This window comes from Oncorhynchus nerka, linkage group LG15, assembly GCF_034236695.1.
Source record: "Oncorhynchus nerka isolate Pitt River linkage group LG15, Oner_Uvic_2.0, whole genome shotgun sequence".
In the NCBI taxonomy this organism is placed as follows: Eukaryota; Metazoa; Chordata; class Actinopteri; order Salmoniformes; family Salmonidae; genus Oncorhynchus; species Oncorhynchus nerka.
This window is the reverse complement of record NC_088410.1, coordinates 46,331,174-46,341,418: the sequence shown is the minus strand read 5'-3', so window position 1 is coordinate 46,341,418 and position 10,245 is coordinate 46,331,174.

Genomic DNA, 10,245 nt, shown 5'->3' with positions numbered 1-10,245 from the left:
AGCCTGCAAGTTGTGACCGGAAATGACGTAAGCTAGGTAACATCAGATCATACAAAGATCTCTTTGTTTCTTGGGACCTAGAACAAGCATCTCTGTTTTGTCCAAGTTTAAAAGTAGAAAAATTGCCGCCATCCATGTCCTTATGTCTGAAACACAGGCTTCCAGGGAGGGCAATTTTGGGGCTTCACCATGTTTCATTGAAATGTACAGCTATGTGTCATCCGCATAACAGTGAAAGTTGTCATTCGGAAACATAATGTTATCACCAAGAGGTAAAATATATAGTGAAAACAATAGTGGTCCTAAAACGGAGCCTTGAGGAACACTGACATTTACAGTTGATTTGTCAGAGGACAAACCATCCACAGAGACAAACTGATATATTTCCAACAGATAAGATCTAAACCAGGCCAGAATTTGTCCGTGTAGACCAATTTGGGTTTCCAATCTCTCCAAAGGAATGTGGTGATTGATGGTATCAAAAGCAGCACAAGTTCTAGGAGCACGAGGACAGATGCAGAGCCTCGGTCTGACGCCATTAAAAGGTTATTTACCTTCACAAGTGCAGTCTCAGTGCTATGATGGGGTCTAAAACCAGACAGAAGCATTTCATATACATTGTTTGTCTTCAGGAAGGCAGTGAGTTGCTGTGCAACAGCTTTTTCAAACTTTTTTGAGAGGAATGGGAGATTCGTGATAGGCCGATAGTTTTTAAAATATTTTCTGGGTCAAGGTTTGGCTTTTTCAAGAAAAGCTTTATTACTGCCACTTTTAGTGAGTTTGGTACACATCCGGTGCATAGAGAGCCGTTTATTATGTTCAACATAGGAGTGCCAAGCACAGGAAGCAGCTCTTTCAGTAGTTTAGTTGGAATAGGGTCCAGTATGCAGCTTGAAGGTTTAGAGGCCATGATTATTTATATCAATGTGTCAATAGATATAATACTAAAAAACTTGAGTGTCTCCCTTGATCCTAGGTCCTGGCAGAGTTGTGCAGACTCAGGACAACTGAGCTTTGGAGGAATACGCAGATTTAAAGAGGAATCCGTAATTTGCTTTCTAATGATCATAATCTTTTCCTCAAATATTTTCATGAATTTATAACTGCTTGAAGTGAAAGCCCTCCTCTCTTGGGGAATGCTGCTTTTTAGTTAGCTTTGCGACAGTATCAAAATGTAGGATCCTTCTTATTTTCCTCAATTAAGTTGGAAAAATAGGATGATCGAGCAGCAGTGAGGGCTCTTCGATACTGCACGGTATTGTCTTTCCAAGCTAGTCGGAAAACTTCCAGTAATGTCTTTCCAAGCTAGAAGACTTCCAGTTTGGTGTAGCGCCATTTCCGTTCCAATTTTCTGGAAGCTTGCTTCAGAGCTTGGATATTTTCTGTATACCAGGGAGCTAGTTTCCTATGACAAATGTTTTTTGTTTTTAGGAGTGCGACTGCACCTAGGGTATTGCGCAAGGTTAAATTGAATTCCTGAGTTAGGTGGTCCTTGGGTAGGTGGAGGGAGTCTGGAAGGGCATCTAGGAACCTTTGGGTTGCCTGAGAATTTATAGCACGACTTTTGATGATCCTTGGTTGGGGTCTGAGCAGATTATTTGTTGCGATTGCAAACTTAATAAAATGGTGGTCTAATAGTCCAGGATTATGAGGAAAAACATGACATCTTTCCTTTCCAATTCACAAGTGGCTGCATGAAACCAGAGATCTGTATATAATGACAAGATGCTCATGTCTCCGCCCAAATAATGTGAGTTGTTGTCCCAAAGGCGGGAAGGCATGTGACAAATTTCGGTCTGCATATTTTTTAAATGTTTTAAAATATATTTCACCTTTATTTAACCAGGTAGGCAAGTTCAGAACAAGTTCTCATTTACAATTGCGACCTGGCCAAGATAAAGCAAAGCAGTTCGACACATACAACGACACAGAGTTACACATGGAGTAAAACAAACATACAGTCAATAATACAGTATAAACAAGTCTATATATGATGTGAGCAAATGAGGTGAGATAAGGGAGGTAAAGGCAAAAAAAGGCCATGGTGGCAAAGTAAATACAATATAGCAAGTAAAACACTGGAATGGTAGATTTGCAATGGAAGAATGTGCAAAGTAGAAATAAAAATAATGGGGTGCAAAGGAGCAAAATTAATTAATTAATTAAATACAGTAGGGAAAGAGGTAGTTGTTTGGGCTAAATTATAGGTGGGCTATGTACAGGTGCAGTAATCTGTGAGCTGCTCTGACAGTTGGTGCTTAAAGCTAGTGAGGGAGATAAGTGTTTCCAGTTTCAGAGATTTTTGTAGTTCGTTCCAGTCATTGGCAGCAGAGAACTGGAAGGAGAGGCGGTCAAAGAAAGAATTGGTTTTGGGGGTGACTAGAGAGATATACCTGCTGGAGCGTGTGCTACAGGTGGGAGATGCTATGGTGACCAGCGAGCTGAGATAAGGGGGGACTTTACCTAGCAGGGTCTTGTAGATGACATGGAGCCAGTGGGTTTGGCGACGAGTATGAAGCGAGGGCCAGCCAACGAGAGCGTACAGGTCGCAATGGTGGGTAGTATATGGGGCTTTGGTGACAAAACGTATTGCACTGTGATAGACTGCATCCAATTTGTTGAGTAGGGTATTGGAGGCTATTTTGTAAATGACATCGCCAAAGTCGAGGATTGGTAGGATGGTCAGTTTTACAAGGGTATGTTTGGCAGCATGAGTGAAGGATGCTTTGTTGCGAAATAGGAAGCCAATTCTAGATTTAACTTTGGATTGGAGATGTTTGATATGGGTCTGGAAGGAGAGTTTACAGTCTAACCAGACACCTAAGTATTTGTAGTTGTCCACGTATTCTAAGTCAGGGCCGTCCAGAGTAGTGATGTTGGACAGGCGGGTAGGTGCAGGTAGAGATCGGTTGAAGAGCATGCGTTTAGTTTTACTTGTATTTAAGAGCAATTGGAGGCCACGGAAGGAGAGTTGTATGGCATTGAAGCTTGCCTGGAGGGTTGTTAACACAGTGTCCAAAGAAGGGCCGGAAGTATACAGAATGGTGTCGTCTGCGTAGAGGTGGATCAGAGACTCACCAGCAGCAAGAGCGACCTCATTGATGTATACAGAGAAGAGAGTCGGTCCAAGAATTGAACCCTGTAGCACCCCCATAGAGACTGCCAGAGGTCCGGACAGCAGACCCTTCGATTTGACACACTGAACTCTATCAGAGAAGTAGTTGGTGAACCAGGCGAGGCAATCATTTGAGAAACCAAGGCTGTCGATTCTGCCGATGAGGATGTGGTGATTGACAGAGTCGAAAGCCTTGGCCAGATCAATGAATACGTCTGCACAGTAATGTTTCTTATCGATGGCGGTTAAGATATCGTTTAGGACCTTGAGCTCATAGAAATGCATTGGGCTTATTCGTGACAGATTTGGCTGAGAGTGAGCCCTGTTGCTTCGCCTCTTCCTCTCTGCTGAAACAATCTCACTGAAGAAAGCGTCCAAGCAAGCAAAAGAGTGCCCCTCTGTCTTACTATACTGTATGTAGCCCATGTCTTTGATGCTGTCTGGATAAAAAAATAGGATGTCATGTCATACTCTTTTTGTCCAGACAGCATCAGATACACGGTCTACACATACGGAGAAAGAGGGGCACTGTTTTGCTCGCTCAGATGCTTCATCTGAGATTGATGTGTCTTTATGTTGCCGTGCATCTCGGTAAAATAAATAGATCCACCCCCAGTGAGTGGAGATCTTGACAAGTTAAAGATCAAATGTATGTCGTCTTGAGTGGTCTCAACACGAAGACCACAAAATGTCTTCTGTGCTGTAGGTGTTTCAAAATATATATTTTACCTTTATTTAACTAGGCAAGTCAGTTTTAAGAACATATTCTTATTTTCAATGATGGCCTAGGAACAGTGGGTTAAACTGCTTTGTTCAGGGGCAGAACTACAGATTTGTACCTTGTCAGCTCAGGGATTTGATCTTGCAACCAATTGGTAACTTGTCCAACGCTCTAACCACTAGGCTACGCTGCCGCCCCAGGTGTCCTTCTGCACGCATTCATAAAGACTTTTTAACAGCTGAATAATACATTACAATACCTCTCATAAACTGTCATAAGTAGCTTTCAATAGTTATGAGTCATGGCATAAGATGTAATAAAACTTTATTATAATGGGTGTTAAAAAAGACTTCATCATATCAGGCGCAGGAGAGCAAGATCAGGCGCAGGAGAGCAATAATTCCAAGAAGGGCGTTTAATTTACTGGTCCACCAGCACAACAGGTACCACAAAAGCAGCCACAAGAAAACAGGAATGCAGTCTAGAAAAAAACAGAGGAAACACACTCCTCTACTAAACGAACGTGCGGGAAAAACAGTCCCGTTAAAATAAACCTGCTTAACAGTAAAAAACGCAACCCAAACCAACGACAGTAACACAAACAACCCCACACAAAACCTAGCAGGTAGGGCGAGATTAAATACCTCACTGATTAGCTAAACCAGACACAGGTGAACACAAGACAGACAAAACCAAATGAAAAAGAGAAGGGGTCGGTGGCAGCTAATAGGCCGGCGACGACAACCGCTGATTGCCGCCCGATCAGGGAGAGGAGCCGCCCCCCCCCCCGATGCGCGGCAGGGAGTGATCCAGATGGAGGCTGTGGAACTCACTCAGCAGAGATGAGTCCAAGATGTCCCCCACCGGCACCCAGCACCTCTCCTCCGAACCGTACCCCTCCCAATCCACGAGGTACTGCAGGCCCCCCACCAGACGCCTAGAGTCCAGGATGGAACGTACCGTGTACACCTGGGCCCCCTCGATGTCCAGAGGGGGGCGGAGGGACCTCCCGCACCTCAACGTCCTGCAGTGGACCAGCTACCACCGGCCTGATGAGAGACACATGAAATAAGTGGGAGCTGTAACCTATAACACACCTCATTTATTCTCCTCAAGACTTTAACCTCTCTAGGGTAGGGGGCAGCATTCAGAATTTTGGATGAAAAGCATACCCAAATGAAACCGCCTGCTACTCGGACCCGGAAGATATGATTCGCATATAACTGGTAGATTTGGATAGAAAACACTCTAAAGTTTCCAAAACTGTTAAAATAGTGTCTGTGAGTATAAAATAGTGTCTGTGCGTATAACAGAACTGATCAGGCAGTATTTTATTTGTTGGTTTTGTAGTTTTCTATTCAATGCCATTACAGTATCCATTGACTTAGGACTCAATTTGCAGTTCCTATGCCTTCCACTAGATGTCAACAGTCTTTAGAAATTGAGGGAGTAAGACCAGTCTGACTGAGTGGACCCTGAAGTGTCACAGAGCTTTTTCATGAGCAATCCCGAGAGAGTGCATTTCTTGTTTACCTTTTATATTGATGACGTTATTGTCCGGTTGAAATATTATAGATCATTTAGGCTAAAAACAACCTGAGGATTGAATATAACATCGTTTGACATGTTTCTATGAACTTTACGGATACAATTTGGATTTTTTGTCTGCCTGTTTTGACTGCGTTTGAGCCTGTGGATTACTGAAGAAAACGCGCAAACAAAACTGAGGTTTTTGGATATAAATAGACTTTATCGAACAAAAGGAACATTTATTGAGTAAATGAATGTCTTCTGAGTGCCACCATATGAAGATCATCAAAGGTAAGGGATTAATTTTATCTCTATTTCTGAGTTTTGTAACGCTTCTGCTTGGCTGGTTACTGTTTGTAATAATTTGTCAACTGGGCTAGCTACTGTTTGTAATAATTTGTCAAAAGTAGCTAGCTAGCTAGTGCTAGCAGATTGCTAGATACCTAGCCTTTGGTGGGTCGACAAAATGTTGCAATTGCAACATCTACTAGCTAGATACTCAGTTCCCTGATTAACTAGCCATTTCTTAATAATATAGCTGTCTTTGTTAATGTAGCCTGCACAGCATCTTCCTTATTTCACAGCTGTCACAAATCATGTTGTGCACCATGCAATGTTGATTTTGTTGTCCATTTTGTTTCAACATTGTTTTTTTGGCAAATTGGTGGTATTATTGTGTCCTATTATTGTGTCAACCGCGGACGGTTGAGCTAATGTAAACTAATGCGATTAGCATGAGGTTGTAAGTAACAAGAACATTTCCCAGGACATAGACATATCTGATATTGGCAGAAAGCTTGAATTCTTGTTAATCTAACTGCGCTGTCCAATTTATACTAGCTATTACAGTGAAATAATACCATGCTATTGTTTGAGGAAAGTGCACAGTTATGAACTTGAAAAGTTATTAAGAAACCAATTAGGCACACATGGGCACTCTTGATACAAAATTCTGAACAAAAATGTATCTTGCATTTCAAAGATGATGGTACAAAATAAAACAGAAGCATGGTTTTTGCTTTGTATTATCTTTTACCAGATCTAATGTGTTATATTCTCCTACATTCATTTCACATTTCCACAAATTTCAAAGTGTTTCCTTTCAAATGGTATCAAGAATATGCATATCCTTGCTTCAGGTCCTGAGCTACAGGCAGTTAGATTTGGGTATGTCATTTTAGGCTAAAATTGAAAAATAGGGGCGGATCCTAAAAAACACCTCAAATTAATGTCACTTTACTTGAGGTGTCCGAGCACACTCTATAAGAGCATATGACATTGTTGTGATGCCCATCATTCCATTCAATTTAATAATGTGACACAGAGGTTGGTAAATGACATAATACCCTGTTATAACATCTCGTATGTTGACTCTTATGTAGTATATAATAACATATTACATAAGTGATCATGTAGATTGTGTAATACCAGTTGTTATTAACAGGATGAACAGTTGTTTTTAAACAAACATTATAACCACTTTTACAACATCTCATGCCGTGACTCATAACCATTTAAAACTACTTCTGACAGCGTCTGACAAAAGTTGTGTTGTGTAGCTATTATAAATGCTTTATGAATGCATACATAAGGACACAAAGTAAATTGTTACTCAATGTATTACAGGTGCAGTACAGCTGTTTTAAATTCAATATCAAACCATTTTTGTGTAACAATAAAGTCACAACTGTTTTCAATTCAAATTGTCAATTTTATTTTGAAATAATTAGATCCAGGCCAATCAGTCCTTTCGGTCCTTTTTCCACGAATGTACTCATATAGAAAAAACAACTTTGATTTTCAGTTTCTATTAGTCACTGTCTTGTTTCATTGTTTACGTGTGATTCAGGTTTGGCGTCAATCCCAATTGAAGTCAGTCAATTTAGGAAGCAAACTGCATTTACAATTCAAAATAACTCAAAAGGAGAAGCTAATTAATCAATCAATGAATTCAATCACTGCTGTGATCTCTTCCCAACATTGTGTAAGTAGCCCTCTCACGTTTTGATAAATACCATAGTACCAGCAACTAACACAATCTAATTGTTACACATACAGTGCATTCAGAAAGTATTCATACCTCTTGACTTATTCCACATTGTGTTGTGTTACAGCCTGAATTCAAAATGTATTAAATGTATTGTTTATTCTCATACATCTACACACAATGCCCTATAATGACAAAGTGAAAACATGTTTTTAGAAATGTTATCAAATTTATTTAAAATGAAATACAGAAATATATAATTGACATTAGTATTCACACCCCAGAGACAATACATGTTAGATTCACCTTTGGCAGTGATTACAGCTGTGAATCTTTCTGGGTAAGTCTCTAAGAATTTTGCACACCTGGATTGTACACTATTTCCCCATTATTCTTTCCAAAATGTTTCAAAGCTCTGTCAAATTGGGTGTTGATCATTGCTAGACAATCATTTTCAAGTCTTGCCACAGATTTTCAAGCAGATTTATGTCAAAACTGTAACTAGGCCACTCAGGAACATTCGCCGTCTTCTTGGTAGATTTGGCCTTGTGTTTTAGGTTATTGTCCTGCAGAAAGATGAATTTATCTCACAGTGTCTGGTGGAAAACAGACTGAACCAGGTTTTCCTATAGGATTTTGCCTGCTCTTAGCTCCATTCTGTTTATTTTTTATCCTGAAAAACTCCCCAGTACTTAACAACTACAAGAATACCCATAACATGATGCAGCCACTATGCTTTAAAATATGGGGAGTGGTACGCAGTAATGCATTGTATTGTATTTGCCCCAATCATAACACTTTGTATTCCGGACAAAAAGTGAATTGACAACCTCCTGGGTGGTGTTGTGGTCTTAGGGAACTGTATCACAGTGCTAGCTGTGCCACCAGAGACTCTGGATTCGCGCCCAGGCTCTGTCGCAGCCGGCCGTGACCGGGAGGTTCATGGGGCGACGCACAATTGGCCTATCGTTGTCTGGGTTAGGGAGGGTTTGGCCGGTAGGGACATCCTTGTCTCATCGTGACTCCTGTGGCAGGCCGGGCGCAGTGCACGCTAACCAGGTCGCCAGGTGCACAGTGTTTCCTTTGACACATTGGTGCTTCTGGGTTGGATGCGTGCTGTGTTAAAGAAGCTGGTTGGGTTGTGTTTCAGAGGACGCGAGGCTTTTGACCTTTGTCTCTCCCGAGCATGTACGGGAGTTGTAGCGATGGTAACTACTAACAATTGGATACCATGAAAAGGGGGTAAAAAGTGAATCAACCACATTTATTGCAGTATTACTTTAATGCGTTTTTACAAAAAGGATGCATGTTTTTGAATATTTTTATTCTGTACAGGATTCCTCCATTTCACTCTGTCAATTAGGTTAGTATTGCGGAGTAACTACAACGTTGTTGATCCATCCTCAGTTTTCTCCTATCACAGCCATTAAACTCTGCAACTGTTTTAAAGTCACCATTGGCCTCAGAGTGAAATCCCTGAGCGGTTTCCTTCCTCTCCAGCAACTGAGTTAGGAAGGACGCCTTTGTCTTTGTAGTGACTGGGTGTATTGATGAACCATCCAAAGTTAAAATAATAGTTTTACCATACTCAAAGGGATATTCAATGTCTGATTTTTTTTTACCCATCTAACAATACGTTCCCTTCTTTGTGAGGCATTGGAAAACTTCCCTGGTCTTTTTGGTTGAATCTGTGTTTGAAATGCACTGCTCGACTGAGGGACCTTACAGATAATTGTATGTGTGGGGTACAGAGATGAGGTAGTTATTCCAAAGTAATCTTAAACATTATTATTGCAAACAGAGTGAGTCCATGCAACTTCATATGTGACTTGTCACTCACATTTGAACTCCTGAACTTATACTTACCATAACAAAGGGGTTCAATACATAATGACTCAAGATATTTCAGTTTTCAATTGAATTAATTCTTAAAATAAAAAATAAAAAACACAATTCCACTTTGACATTATGGGTTATTGTGTGCATGCCAGTGGCAAAAAAATCTACATTTAAGTCATTTTGAATTCAGGCTGTAACACATCAAAATGTGGAAAATATCTACGGGTGTGAATACTTTCTGAAGGCACTATACACATCAATGATTTTTCTCCTTAATTGATGAGCCTATCCAGCATTGCTACTCCCTATATGCACTGGGCCTGTCTCATTCCCCAAAATATTTTACTATGAATGTTTTATTAAACGTTTTAGGTTCAAATAATTGGTCTTTTATTATTGAAACATGATTTGTTGTCTCTGTACCATAGATCTCCCATCCTCCTCAATTTTTCAAATTACCAGACTTCACTGACACACACACACACACACGCGCACACAAAGTCACACACACAATTGTGTTTTGTGAACTCAAATCTGAACCTATGCATATGATGTCTTACTTTCAGGCTGAGTATGAATGTAAAGCACGAGGGAATGTTTGGCTGTGAATGGCCTTATTACACACATGCACACGCACAACATATGCAGGCATACAAACATAGACACAGACAGACTCACACACACACCCACCCACCCACACCTCCCTCCTTCAATCTCTTCTAGATCTGCCCTATTCCTCGAGCCTGCTTGGAGGAAAGTAAAAAGGGCACACGCAGGAGGGAAGAAGTCAAGTTATTTCTCTTTCCTTTCTTTGGAACAATGTCAAACAAAAGTGCAAGAGCGAGAGAGTATATTGATAGAGAGGGGGGAGGGAATGAGAGCGAGAATGTGGTATTATCTATTTGATACTTGCAGATATACAGATAAATACATTTTGCTTGTATTATATTCAAGTACTCCTTTGAAAAATGCATATTTTTTTGAAAATAACTTTCTCCCTTAAATCCTGTACTGGCCCATCTCAATCTCTGGCCATGTTTCAACAATTCTTAT